The sequence below is a fragment of the Ictidomys tridecemlineatus genome, chromosome 7 (genome assembly GCF_052094955.1).
Source record: "Ictidomys tridecemlineatus isolate mIctTri1 chromosome 7, mIctTri1.hap1, whole genome shotgun sequence".
NCBI lineage: Eukaryota > Metazoa > Chordata > Mammalia > Rodentia > Sciuridae > Ictidomys > Ictidomys tridecemlineatus.
In genome coordinates, this window is record NC_135483.1 from 12,726,500 (window position 1) to 12,740,683 (window position 14,184).

General features: G+C 47.9%; 1 long non-coding RNA gene across 9 annotated transcripts in view; it reads right to left on the minus strand.

Annotated features, from left to right (window-relative positions):
- The window catches only part of LOC106144726 (uncharacterized), a 498,034-nt gene that overhangs the window by 178,506 nt on the left and 305,344 nt on the right, over nt 1-14,184 (minus strand). The window contains exon 5 of one of the 9 annotated variants that reach the window (XR_013423801.1): nt 6,391-6,901. The exons of the other annotated variants lie outside the window; for them this stretch is intronic. This is a non-coding gene — a long non-coding RNA (uncharacterized LOC106144726). Of the gene's footprint in view, nt 1-6,390; nt 6,902-14,184 lie in introns of those variants that run through there. 9 annotated transcript variants of the gene reach the window in all.

Sequence of the window (14,184 nt, forward strand, 5' to 3'; positions counted from 1 at the left end):
TTGAATGCAGGGTCCATGGCAGAGCAGGGAGGAAGCAACTAAAAAGGCCGGAAAAGCCCCAGATGGCAGAGAAACTTCCGTGCCAATGCAGGGAGACACCCAAAGATGTTCAGCAGAATCAAAGTTGTGTTCCAAGAAGACCCTGGGGCTTTATGTACCCACCTGGGAGGGGGTGGGGAGACGTTGTGATTGACAGCACAGCTTCTCCTGATTCACCTGGGATACAGGAAGGACCCAACACTTTGTGTGGCACACAAACACCTTTCTTGATACACTATTAATAAAAAAAATAGCTGCGAGATACAGGTGACCCAACTGTACTTAGAAGCTCTTGAAAAACCAAAGCGAGGCCCCATGTAAGAGGGGTGCAGCTTCAATGTAAGCGCCGGCTGTTCCCAGGCACTCCTGCCACACATTTCACTCCCACAGTTATTTTTAATTGAAGCATTCATTCTTCCCCAGAAAGCCAGGAGAAGGGTACAAAGCCTGCCAGCTCCATCGAGTGCAGTACGTCACAGTCCTTAAATACCCGGGCATCTTCCTCCCTCCCCTCCTTTCCTCCCTCCCACTGTGCCCGCCCGCTCTCTCTCTCTCTCTCTCTCTCTCTCTCTCTCTCTCTCTCTCGGTTCAAACCTTCATGTTCATATAGCTTTAGGTAAATTTTGGTTCCTTTCTGTCCTGGCCCAGGGCAGGGTCCAAGTAAAGTACTAGAGCTCACTGAAGAAGATAATTCCCCTCATCTTGGTTCCCTTTCCTTCTGTTTTGGATACTCTGCTTTTCTGTAGAACCCACTTTGTTCTAAAAACAATCTGTAATGAGAGCTGGTCCCTGGGGAGGAATCGGAGGAGGGGAGGCCCTCGCAGCAGTGCTCAGCAGCCGGCAGCTCTTCCCTGTGAAGCGCAGAGTGCTTGACCGAGATGCCCAGGACTGAAATTCTATTCTGGAGTCTTTGAGGACAGAGGGAAGATCAAGTGCAAAGGCCCGAGCCATCATGCAGGCTGCTTCATGATGTAAGTGTGCCAGTGTGACTGAGCAGGGTGGCCGGGGTGAGGTGAGGTGAAGCTGGTGAACTGGAAAACCGGCACCCACATCCAGGCTGCTCGGTCAGAAGGAGCAGTCCATCCAACCTGAACCCCAGCACTTCACAGATTGCAAGCACCCTGGAAAATAACTGGGTAGTACAGTTCTACGAACCGGCATCCTGACGTGTCTTCTGACACACCATGTTTTAGATGCTAGAAAGGTAGGATGGTGCTTTCACAGGAATTTTGAAAGTCCCCCAAGCAGGGACTAGAGGGCACCTCGAGTCAAACACCTATCAAATATCAAACACCTTGCTATTTCTGCCACGGTGCCTGTGAACATCCACACTCAGTGGAATAAATAAAGTACAGATAACTTCCCCTTGGTCAGTGTGTGGCAGGTGCATAAGATTGTGGAGTCAGGGTTTACCCAAATGAGTTGCAAATTTTTGCTTTTCAGAGCTTAGAGGAGTTCAGGATTGCAGACAGGGATTCTAAATTGCCATCAGTCCCATTGCTGTTCTTTTCTTTCTCCTGGGAATGCTTCCTGCACGGGTGCTTGAGTCCCTAATGCCTCATTAACCTCCTGCGTTCTTCAAAGCCCAGGTCAGGAGTCCCCTTTGGGAAAAGCTCTTGGATGCCTTGCACTGCATCCTCAGAGAGAGTTGATCACCCTGCCTCTCGACCCCTCTGTAGGCTGTACATAAGTGACACGTACGTCTATGTCTATGCACCTCTTGCACTCACTCTGAGCCCAAAGGGTGGCCAAAATCTCACTCCTCTCAGTATTCTCAGCACCTGGCACCATGCTTGATCTAAAACGTCACTGAAGAACTGATTGTCAAGTTGAATGGCATTGACCTTCCACCCAGATCTCCTTTCCCACTTTCTTTGAAAGCTTCCAATTCTTCTCTCCTGTTTTATCCGGATAAGACAACTGCCATGATTTACTTAGATACTCAGTTTCACCCAATAAACACTTCTTTTCCAATTTCCAGCCCAGAATGAGCCAGAAGCCACTTGGGGACCCTGGTTGCCATTCAGTGTCTCTGCAGGCAAGGGATGAGAAAGAGCGTGAGAGTCTCCTGGCAGGGATGGAGCAGGACTGGAACTGCCATCACCTCTTCCCACTTGCTACTGGCTACTTCTCACCTGAAACATGGCTGGGAAATTCCATCAGCTTCCCTGTCTTTTATCTCAGAAGGGAGAGACAGAGGGCTAGTGAGCACCCGGCACCTGGGTCCCAATCCTCAGCAACACAGCCTAATCTTTCAGAGGAAGAGCAATTGATGCTCCGTTTCAGGGACCCAGCCACTCTTCAAACATCTTGGGATCAGCTGTATTGGGTGACTCGAAAATGCTCAATCCCAGCACAGGCCCTCGGTGAACGTGCAAGTTTTGCCCTGTGCTAAAGACGAATCCCAAGAGTGTGTCTGTTCTGTAAACCTTATGAAACCTTCTTGTCCTCCAAAATTACTCCCTCAGCATTTCTCCCTTCATTTATATCTTTTTGGATGCTCTTCTTTTGCCCAAATCTTTTGGGTAACTAGATTCGTGGTAGTCAGACTTCAAGGCAGAGAGCAAACTGACCTGGGTGACTTTTCCCACCCAAAGGAGAGAAAATGTGTAAAGCCCCCAAAAGAACATCGCAACCCACTGAGAAGGTAAAGCAAAGAAGGCCGCGCAGCTTATGCACATACGGGTTTTGTTTCAGTGTCAAACGAGGAACTCTATGGACCGGGTGGGGCTTTCAACACAATTGGCTTGGCTGAAACACAGGAGGAAGTGAGAGTCCTAGGAAGGGAGGGGACCTTGATTTGGGGTGTAAAATCTATACTATCACAAATGTTCTGTTTGGCTTTTTTTTTTTTTTAAATAGAAAATCTCTTCCAGCTTAGTGGGTGGCCCTGAAAATACACTGCTCTCATCTCCTGTTAGGTCAGGAGTGGACTGTGTCCCAGCAGGCTGCCAGAGCCCTGCGGTGCTCCCAGCCAAGGGACCAAGCGAGGTTTCTGCCCCAGCACCTTTCTGCAGGCACAGAACCTCCTTGAAGGGCAGTCTCGGCTCAAGGACTCCCACTGGCTTAGCCAGATACCAGATGCAGAGATGCAAAACCCTCTGAGCCTCTGTCTGCACAATCTCCTTCCTTCTTCCTCCTCTCACAGGTGTGAGATGGCATTGGGTCTGAGGCTCCCTGACTCTTCCTGTTCCCTCCCTCTTATTCTTCACAAGCGCTTCCTCCAGTAAGTCCCATGCACATCTAATCAGGTGCTTCTCAGAGGAACCAAACTTTCACATGAGTCTATTCAGACTTCCTGGTGATTAAGATAGAGCTGTTTTTAACACCCCCTCTTATATCTCATTTTATTCGGGGAGGTAGAAGGAATGGTAGAACAGTCATCTTCGTCGTTCTTAAACAAGGAAGTTTCAGCCTTTGAAAAAACTCACCTACCGCACCAGGCTAACAATAATTGCTACAGAAAAATGATCACATCTTGTAGTCTGCAAAGCCAGCTGAAGGATGCAGGTGTTTGTTCACCCCAGAGATCAGGGAGTGGGATCCCAGAATAGCGAGAGGACTTGCGGAAGAGCTGGGTGTTTGTAAACAGGAGTGGTAAGACCAACATGGTCCAGCTCCTGGTCCTCCCAACTCTGCAGACTGCCACATTACACAATTCCATGCTTCACATCCAACTGCATGACAGAATCAATGCCCGAAACCCAAAGTGACCATTTTGCATGATATCGTTGGTCAATTTAACCCCCCAAACAAACTGATTTTGTGTAAAGAGATGTCAATTCTACCAGTGTTTCCAAAACACCCTTAATTGACTTTGAAAAATCATTTAACAACTTGAGGCACCATTGGGTGCTTAGCATAGTCCTGGTGAGCAGCACCCTGCCAAGAATATAACACAGAAGTTTCCTGCAGCCCATGGCTAACTAGGGTATCTCATATGTCATAATCTGATAGCCTGCTTTTCAAAGGTGATGACTGCAGCTGTTTCTGTAAAACATGTTCATTGTAATGATTAACTGAAGAACACAAAATGTTGACAAAAACCACTGTGGTTGTCATTTGCTGAGCCCTCGGTCATGCCAGAAACCATCAGAACCAACCACCTGCCATTATTGTCCCACACTGCAGACAGAAAGGAAGCTTGGCAACATTACCAATGTGCCCAGGTGCCATACTAATGAGTAATAGAGGTTGGTGACACTAGATCAGGTCCCCTATGTCCTTCTGTCTCCTTTATATTCTTGATATGAACACAAATTCTCCATTTCAGATACATAATGAAATTATGAATTCAGTTATTGAAAGAAATATTTTCCACTATTTCATTGAAACTTCATCAACAAAGTGATACCTAGAAAAGGCATTCAGATCTCTTGCGCTATGAGCTGGGTAGAAGAAGTTTGTAATCATCTCATGAAGCATTTGATAACAAGTGCTTCCGAGGTACTAGGAGCATTTCAAAGGGTTTCTTTTGCTGAGTTTCTGAGGATCCCTGTTACTGTGTTGACCCTCTAATGGGGGAAGGAAAGGCCACAGGAAACTGCCCAGAGACAGCATCAAAGGGAACGGGCTCTTCTTGACTTCCAGTCTTGCTGGAAAGGGCTAAGTCATGTCCACGTGTGCTGCCCACGCCTCAGACATGCTGACCAGCCCCCATCAAGGCCCAGTGGGGCAGTGCTATAGACCATATGGGTCCCTTACCCTGTTACCAAACTTAGGAAGAGTCATCTTCAGACAGGAAGAATATCCCCATGACCACCCACAGCCAGCTCAGAAAAGAGGAAACCTAAAGAAGAGATGGGGGAAATCCAAGAGGAAGAGCAGCCTGCTGTTCATTCATCCCTTCACTTATTCGTCCCCAGTGCTATGGTTGGAATGTCCCCCTCCAGACTCATGTTGAAATTCACTCCCCCTTTTAAGAGATTAAGAGGAGGACAAGGTGGGACCTCAGAGAGGTCATGAAGTGGTGAGGACTCTGAATGGATCAGCCCATTCATAGATCCCGGGATTAGTGAGCTCACGTATGATCTGGAGCTAGGCATGGTGCCGTCCCAGCACTAAGGAGGCTGAGGTGGAAGGATGGCTTGATCCTAGGAGTTGGAGATCGGCCGGGGCAAAATGGCCAGACCTCATATCAACACCAAACGAACAAATAAACAAACAAAAAGACAGTTTGGCTCTGTCTCAGGGATGCATCCCATTCACCATACGATTCCCTGTCCCACTTCGGGAATCTTCAGTCTGCATCAGCAAGAAGAGGGCCCTCACCAAATACAGCCCTTCGACTTTGACCTCCCAGTCTACAGAACCATGGAATGAATCAAACTTCATTCTTTATAAATTATCTAATCTGTGATACCCAGACATTGAGTAAGACACCCAATAAGTATAGATGGTGTACTTTAGCCCATCCAATTACATGATGATCTAGTGAACAAAACAGGGGTGAACCTTGAGAATACAGCAAGGATGCTTGGAACTGAGGCAGCCATTTTGACCCCTGAGGAGAAACGTGGCCGAAAGGTCCTTGAAGGTCCTGGTGAGGTCCTTAAAGACAGGCATCAGAGTCCAGCACGTGTGGGAACGGCTCTGACAGGCTCGGCCCTGTTAGGATTTCAGAAGTGTCAGGTTTCACCAATAACTCTAGTGAAGAAAGGTGAAAACACATAGCACCCGTTTATTTAAAGTCTGTTTTGTGCCAGGCATTGGGCATGGTTCTTTTCACATTATCCCTTTTCATCTGCACGAGAGGTTGGGCAGACAACTCATATTTGCTCAAACCAGATGCATTCTTTGGATCCCCAGTGTGTCCTTCCTCCTTCTTCTATAGTGACACGCTCATTTTCCCAGGAGGAGCCATAGCTACTCCATTCCACGGGGTTCTGCAGGGACCATCTCCCTGGGCGCCGCAGGCCTCTCCTACAGCGATACCTGTACATGTATGATTTCTTCTACTCCTAAGCCCCCACCAAATTAACTGTTTTAAAAAAACTGGGCCATCTTGTTACTACCTTTGCAGGAAATGACTTATTCCAGATAGATAGATTACTAAAGTTCCATGTAGAAGAAAAGCTACGCTCCAGGCTCTCGAGTTCTGACATTTCTCACCACAGGCCAGCTCCGGAGGTGGAGAGAAGGTGTTCAGTTACTAGGGAACAAGGAATTGGAGGGGAAATATGTGCGAGGGCTCTCACCACCCATACTTGTAAGCTAAGTATTGTCAACAAACACAGACCCTGAGAACAGACTTCCCTGCAAGCACCTTGTCACTGCCAGGAACATATTGCTCATCCTCAACAGTGGAAAGAAATGAATTCTCTTAAATATGTGTATATATATATATATTAGTTGTAGATGGACACGATATCTTTATTTTATTTTTATGTGGTGCTGAGGATTGACACAGTGCCTCCCACATGCAAGGTGAGCATTCTACCACTAAGCTACAACCCCAGACCCTGAAATGAATTCTTGATAGCCAGGAAGTTCAAGAACATTTGCCATCTGCTAATGAGGATCAGCCCCTTTTAGACACACACTGCTCATATCATAGAGGACAGAGGTCAGTGGACTTCCTCCCAAGCTAAATCCATCCGTTTATATAAATAAAGTTTTTTTTTGTTACACAGCTGCAACCACTTGTTTATGTTTTATCGATGGCTCTTTCACACTTCAATGCCAGGGCTGAATTTTAGTGACAGATGGTCTGGCCCACCAAGTATAACATATCTCTTGTTTGGTCTTTACAGGTGAAGAATGCTGGCCACGGGTCTCGTATAACGTCAACAGTTATTGAACATCAGCGTTTATCTCCATTTGTGTCTCAGGACATCTGAAGTAGGCTCCCAATTCCACTTTTCTAAAAAGGAAGCAAAGTGAAACTTAGAGACCTTTAATAACATGACAAAGCAGGACAAACCAAGTGAGGATTACGACCTGGTCTTGTACACGTGTTTATGAGCAAGATTTGAGGGCCTACTATGTGCTGAGCGTGAGCTAAAATCATGGGACGATGTAAATAGTGCTGCGCCATCTTTGTCCTCCTGGAACTTCCAGCAAATAGAGAGAGGCCACTGTTAAACCGGTGATCACACACACATGAAAGCACACTGCGATCGGCAACGTCATAGATTGCCAGTTGGAGTAAAAGTACGAGAGAAGAGCGATGGACACTAGGAGGAGAGAAAAAGCAGAGCCAGCTCTGGGTGGCCCTCAGGCTGGGCTCTCAAGACGACGGGGCCTGCCGTCAAGCTGACCGGCTTGTCCAAGGTTTAGCTGGATAGGCCAGCTCCAGCAACGGGGCACGGGGATCTCTGCCAGCTGAACCCATGGCTTCTCATTCATGGGAAAGCCCCAGGCAGCCCGAGGTGTTACGAGGACAGGCAAAGGACAGGAGGTTGGTCCCTCCATTAAGCAAGTCCCCATAGCAGAGATGAAGCAAGGCTGAGAAACACACAATGTGAGTTAGTCAGAGGCCAAGGTCAGGAACCCTCTCCGAGGAAGTGACCTTGCTGCTGAAATTTCAAAAATGAAGTGAATGGATGGGAGGAAGTGGTCACTTAGGATCCAGAGAGGGAAAGGAAAAGGGTCTGAGTGAGGGATGACATATTTGAGGAACTGAAAATGACAAAGGGGTCAGGGATCACAGGCTGTGGATCCATATCCCTGATCCGTCATTTACCGGCTGTGTGGCCTGGGGAAGTGTTTGAACTTCTCTGAGCTTCTGTCTCCTCACTTATTAAATAGAGGTTCTAACCGATCCTACCTCACAGGTGTCAGTCTTGTCATTATGTCCTACACAACATCATTTGTAGGTCTGAACATAGTGTCTGGGTCATAAGAAGCAGACAATGTCCGCTATTGTTTTTGTGTCATCGTCCTCGTCACCATCACCAATACGACTGTCATTATAACCTCTGGTATATTGAATTAAAACAGCAGAAGAGGGGCCCTGGGATGAGAATGATTGCCAACCCCTTAGGAGAGTTTGCACTGAACTTCAGTCCTCCTGAGAGGACCACGCACTCCCACTCTTGCCACATCTCCCTGGAATGCCTCTTGGTTTTCACAACCTGTTGTCAGGCTTGGCCAAGTGAAAGGCTTTGGCCAGCGGACTGTGAGCCGCGTCCCACAGAAGTTGAAGGTGACTGCAGCACTGAGGTCGGGCTCTTGCACTCCTGCCTGCTCCCAGGAGAATAGCACCTTGCAGAAGCTGCCTTTTCAAATGCACTTGTAGAATTGACTCACTCTCCATGCACGGCCCAGGGCAGAACTACAGCTCACCCAAGGGCCTCATGTGACAAGAATGGAAAATAAGTGTTAGTCACTATAATCCACCAAGATCTGAGGATTCTTTGTTATGCAGCAAAACTGACAGATACACTCCTTAATGGTATTTTTACACACCAAATTATGAAAATATAAAACACAATGCATCTGGTATGAGCTCTTAAAGGAGTTGGTTTTTTTCCCCCAGGACAGATATCTGGGAAGCACGGATCAGGGAGATACATGAGTGTAGACTGGGATAGTAGAGTGGGGGAGGATGATATCAGAGAAAAATCTCTATTTAATGATAAGAAACACTAGACCCAACACGAGTGTGTTTGCTCAAACTTCCCTCTGCCCTCTGGTGGAAGGGGAAGCCCCATCCTGGCTCTGACATCCTTCCATCTGCAGGCACCACCTGGGGCGTTTCTGTTCCCTTCGAGGCTTTTCTAGATGGGCATTTTCATTTTCTGCTGGTAGCAGAATGTGGGGGTGGGGAGGGTTAGCAAGATCGCCACCTCCAGCGTGGTTTTCCCCAGGCCTCACCAAGGCTCTCCCCCCACAGCGCCCCCTAAAACTGTTCCCCATTTCCTGCCCCTCAAATCCTTTTGAAAAGCTTCACACTCCTTTCTAAGAACAATGTTAAGACAATGTGAACATTCACACAGCTTTTTTTTTTTTGAGAGAGAGAGAGAGAAATTTTTTTTATTTATTTTTTAGTTTTCGGAGGACACAACATCTTTGTTGGTATGTGGTGCTGAGGGTCGAACCCGGGCCGCACGCATGCCAGGCCAGCACGCTACCGCTTGAGCTACATCCCCAGCCCCACATTCACACAGTTTTAACTTCCAAAAATATTTTAGAGACCTGAGCTCAGGCCACCCTTGCCAGTGCCGTTTGGCCTCCTCTGGAAAGGCCACAGGATGTGCTGGACAGGAGGAGAGATCCTGGCATGAGAATATCTGCATTTGAACCCTGCTCCAGCTGGGTGGCCATGGGACGAGTTACTTAACCTCTCTCTGCCTTCATTTTCTCCTGTACAAAATGCAGATCATAATGGTAATCATATCACTGGGTCGTTGTGAGAATGATTTGAGAAACACATAAAGCACTGAGATTAGTGCTTGGACTCTAGTGAAATGCTCAAAAATCTTAGCCTTTCTTATGATTTTATAGATGAGTGCAAGCACCTTGGTCAAGTCGCAGAGACAGAGCCAGGGTCACAGATTACACACTTCAACCTCCTCTTGTAAATGATAGTGAAGACTGGACCCATGCCTTGTCCTGCCACTGCCCATGCACACACCTCTGCTCGGGTCCAGTCTGCAGATGCTCTTACATGGCAGCAGATAAGCCAGAGCTGGAGATCAGCATGGAGCCAAGTGCACCACGTGCAGAGTCAGAGCAGGGACAGAGGGGCCAGGAAGGACTGAGGGCTGAGCACCATCTTCTGCAGGGTTAGGGCTGCTCTGAGGGACCAGGGTGCGCTAGGCTGGGAGTCATCCTATGGGGAGACGGTCTTTTACTAATGGGTCATCCATCATGTGCAACAGACAGGTGGCTGGCTGGCAGGGCCTCAGCCTTGCGCTGTCCTCTCAAGCAACTCGGCTCTGGCCTAGCCTTGTCTTCTTGGCATTAACCTGATCTACCCTCCCCAGGAGGCAACTTAGTGGGTAACTATTTCTCCCTTCAGTGGCTTAACCAACATTCCTCCCAAACAGCCTTGTCGGTGCAGATGGAGTATTGATAGATAAAGTGCACTCGGTGCCCAGTGCTGTCTCCTATCAGAGTCAATCATGGCCTCGCCCCACCCCACCCCACCCCTTCCATTGGCTCTAAATAGAGTTATTGGCTCATGGCAGAGCAGAGCAAGAGGCACATCGCAGGGTAAGCAAAAGCCAGCTGTAAGCAAACTGCCCCCGCCCCCAAGACCCTCTTCCACCTGCCTTGCCAAGGGTCTCCTTATCAAGGCGTTCATTTTTCAGGATGATGCAGACATTGAAGACATCCTCTGATAGAGGACGCAAGCTCAGAAATTGGATTTAAATCCTTATTCCGAGATCTATTATTATGTTTTTTTCATGTATACAGTGGGAATTATTATATTCATTCTACAGAGATTATTGGGACAATGGAATGTAAAATAATATTTATAAAGTGTCACACAGTGCTTGGCATATCGCCATTGATCCATAAAACGAGGGCCCTTTGGAAAGATAAAGGATGTAAGAGGATCCAGCAAACTCGATTTTGCCATAAATCTGCTCAGAACCAATCAGGAAGGAATCCCCAGCTGAGATCCCAGGAAATGTTCCTCCCTCCCCCCACCAGCCCCCTCTCACAGCTGGTGTCAAGGTGCAAGGGCCCTGGTGCCTGGTGCCTGGGGCACAGGGAGAAGGATTCGGGGGTAGGGATGGGGGCCACATAATGGGAGAACCCCTGGGGGCAAGGCGGAGTGACCTCCCCTCTCACTGGGGCTTCCTGTGATGTCCCTGGCCATCTTGCCACATGGGCCAGCCTTTGGATAAGATGTGTGCTACTGGGCCCTTAGTAGCCAGGCAACCCGCTCAGGGCTTTACCTGAGTTACCTCTTGGGAAAACTTTCCTCAGATCCCGTGCAGTCAGAGCCCTGCTGATCCTCATTTTGAAGATGAGAAACCAACCTCAGAGAGGTTAAGTCATCTGCTAGGGATCACTGTCTAAGCTGGGCGTCAAACTCAAGGTCACCTGTGCTACACTGTGTGGCTTGTAACATGCAGGAGCACTCTCAGCCCAATGAATGTGATCGTGACAGGCAAGATGAGGAGGTCACCGTGGGCTACCTAGGACAGGATTTTGAAGGCATCCCTGACTCTTCACTATCTCTCTCTCTGATTTCCTCCTTTTCCCTTCCCTTTCTCCTGGGACCACCAAACTCTTCTCCATGTCTTCTTTCCCTGCTTCTACGTCACCTTATCCTGAGAAGTTGTGACAGTTACAGAGGGGAACTTCTCATGGTGCACAGGACATCTCGTAAGTCATCACGACTCACTCCACTCTGGGGAATACACTTTGACTGACCCTGCTGGGTGTGGAACCCATCACCTCTCTCATGACGTGAGCATGGCTACATTGCTTCACCTCAGAGAGCTTTAGTGGACAAAGGATACCCCTTCTACCAACACATCATATTCTCAGAAGGTATCAGTGATGTCACCACCTCCTGCCTTCCCCTCCCATCACATCCTCTTTCTGAACAGAGCTGCTGCCTCTGTGTTCCCTCAGCTGCGGTCCACATGCCCCAAACAGCAGCACCTCTTGAAAAATCATGTTCCCAAGGCTCGGAGTTCACCCATGAGTCCACCCAGTGGAAGCCCTTCCGTGTCCTAGAGCACAATAGAATAAGGTCATTTGGAGGTTCTCAAACTTGAGTGTGCCTCAGGACCCACAGGAAATCTGCAAACACCCAGTTTGCTTGGCCCCACCTGCAGCGTTTCTGACCCAGTAGGTCTGGGGTGGGGTGCAGAATTTGCATCTCTAACAAGTTGCCAGTGGATACCATTGCTACTGGTTCCAGGACCGCTTTGAAAGCCACCGGTGTCGTCTATTACTGAACAAGCACCCGCACAGCCAGGGCCCACCAGTCCACCTGCCTCAAACGGGTGCCCAGCTCTTCCTTTCAGCTGTGCAATCCTGGGCAAGTCGATCTCTCTGAGTCTCAATCTCGTCCCCATTAAATGGAGACAATGATGGGGTGTGTCTCAAAGGTCATTGCAAGGGACGGGGGACTCCTCCATGCGCAGCCTTCGGTACTCTCCCAGGCACTTATTACGTGCTCAGTTTTTGTGTGATGTCAGAATTTTGTGAGTTCCGGGGCCTCTGGCATCACCCATCCTGCATCCCCTCAGGAGGCTGAATGCCCAACCCCCAGAAAGAACATTTCACGACTGAATGTGTCTCTAGCCCAGGAGCTTCTCACAGATGAAAACAAGCTACAGAGAAAATTGCTAATTTGACAACGACAGTGAGTCAAATGTTCCCCGTCTCTGCGCTGTTGACTGAGCAAAGTTGAGACCACTCAGATTCTTGTTATATCGGAAGAGCTTGGGGTGTGACATCAAAGGCTTAAGATTTGGATGCAGACTCGGCCAGTTCCTGGCTGGGTAATATTCAGTAAGTTCAGTATTATCCACACAACTCGGTTTCCTCATCTATTCAATGAGGACAATGATGTTCCCTTCAAAGGGAAATGAGCTGTCAGTCTATTTCATGAGCTCCTCCTTGTGAGAATCTTAGCAGCTACCTAAATATCTGTGCCCTTTACTGATCCAAGCAATGAAAATACCACTGCTGATAACCTAAGCCTGCTAGTGCTCCCTGTCCCTTGAACAAGCCACTGCTGGCTCCTGTTGCACAATGAACCCTCATTTCTGAGAAAGGCCAGGTGACTCCATGCAACCAACATTCCCAGCCTCAGTCCACCTGCGTTTCCAGGGAATCCTGTTGGCCTGCATGTCTATCAGAAGGCCATCCCAAAAGGTCATGTTTAGCAGAGGGTGGCTCCAGCCAGTCCACTGGAGCTACGAAGTTCAGAGAGGAAATCCAGGCCGACGTCGATGCGTGTTTCTCCTCCTCTTCCTCGAGAAGTCAATTTCATCTGTCCCAGATCCTGCCTTGGAAGAACTCAGAACATCCCACAGGAAAGCACCAGGGATTGCTCTCATCGTTTTGCTCCATTTCTCCAATTTGCTTAATAATCCTGGTAAATAGATTTCTGTAAACAGAAACCTTTTAATTCTGTTGAGACTGGAGGCTCAAAAAAGTCTAGGAGTAAGTGGAAAAGGTGCTTTGGATGTAAACTGTCTTATAAAAGACTTTATTTAAAAATTGAAGAATACTTAGTAACTATTCATTCATTAAATATTGACTGAGTTGTTACTGAGAGGCAGACATGGTTCTTGGGAGCTGGGTATATAACAGGAAACAAAGCGTGGTCTCTGTTCCCTTGTATAAATACCTAATCAGGGAACATTCTAGATGACACAAACAATTACATGCAGAGTATTTTTTCCCAACAAGCAGTAGCTCTATCTTGGCAGTTTAAAATAGAGTGGCCAACATATAAGTGCAGGTAGAACAAAACTTGAAGAAGATAACCAATCTAGTTGCCTTTTTACTGTGTCAGAAGAAATTATGACTCTTCTTCTGATCAGAAAACAAGGGATGGAAAATGTTTTGTCTCATTCTTTTAAATTGGCTACACTACTGGAGCCATTTGTTACTTACTCATATACTTATGCTATCAGCCATTGTTGTTTGGGACTTTCTGTGCCCCAGATGCTAGGAACAACAGTGACTAAGACATACTCCCGGCCTCTTCAGTCTGCTCCATCTTGCAGGGACAGAAGGGTGAGTGGGAAAGTGACAGTAATGGGAGCCTAGGGAACGAGTACTGGCAGGCTCAAGTGTGCTGGCAGAGTCCCGAGGGTGCTGCACATATCCATGTGGACTTCACAGTACCCCTGGGAAGAGTTTCTGACCCAGTAGGTCTGGGTGGGGTCCAGAATTTGCATCTCTAACAAGCTGGGTCATACCATGATCCCCCTTTAAAAGACGGAAAATGGAGCCACAGACACAGATTGCACACTGGTAAGTGCCAGATTTGAGGAGGGACACTGGGTGGTTTTTAAGGACATACTTTGCCTTTCCATGCTGATTCTCTGGTACATATTTACTCCAAGGTTTGATGACAGCTTAGCTTTGCTGTTAGTTCAGATTATCTTTTTTTGAGGGGTGGGAGGTGAGTACCAGGGATCGAACCCAGGAGCATTCAACCACTGAGCCACACCCCTCCCCCTTTTTATATTTTATAGAGAGACAGAGTCTTGCTAAGTT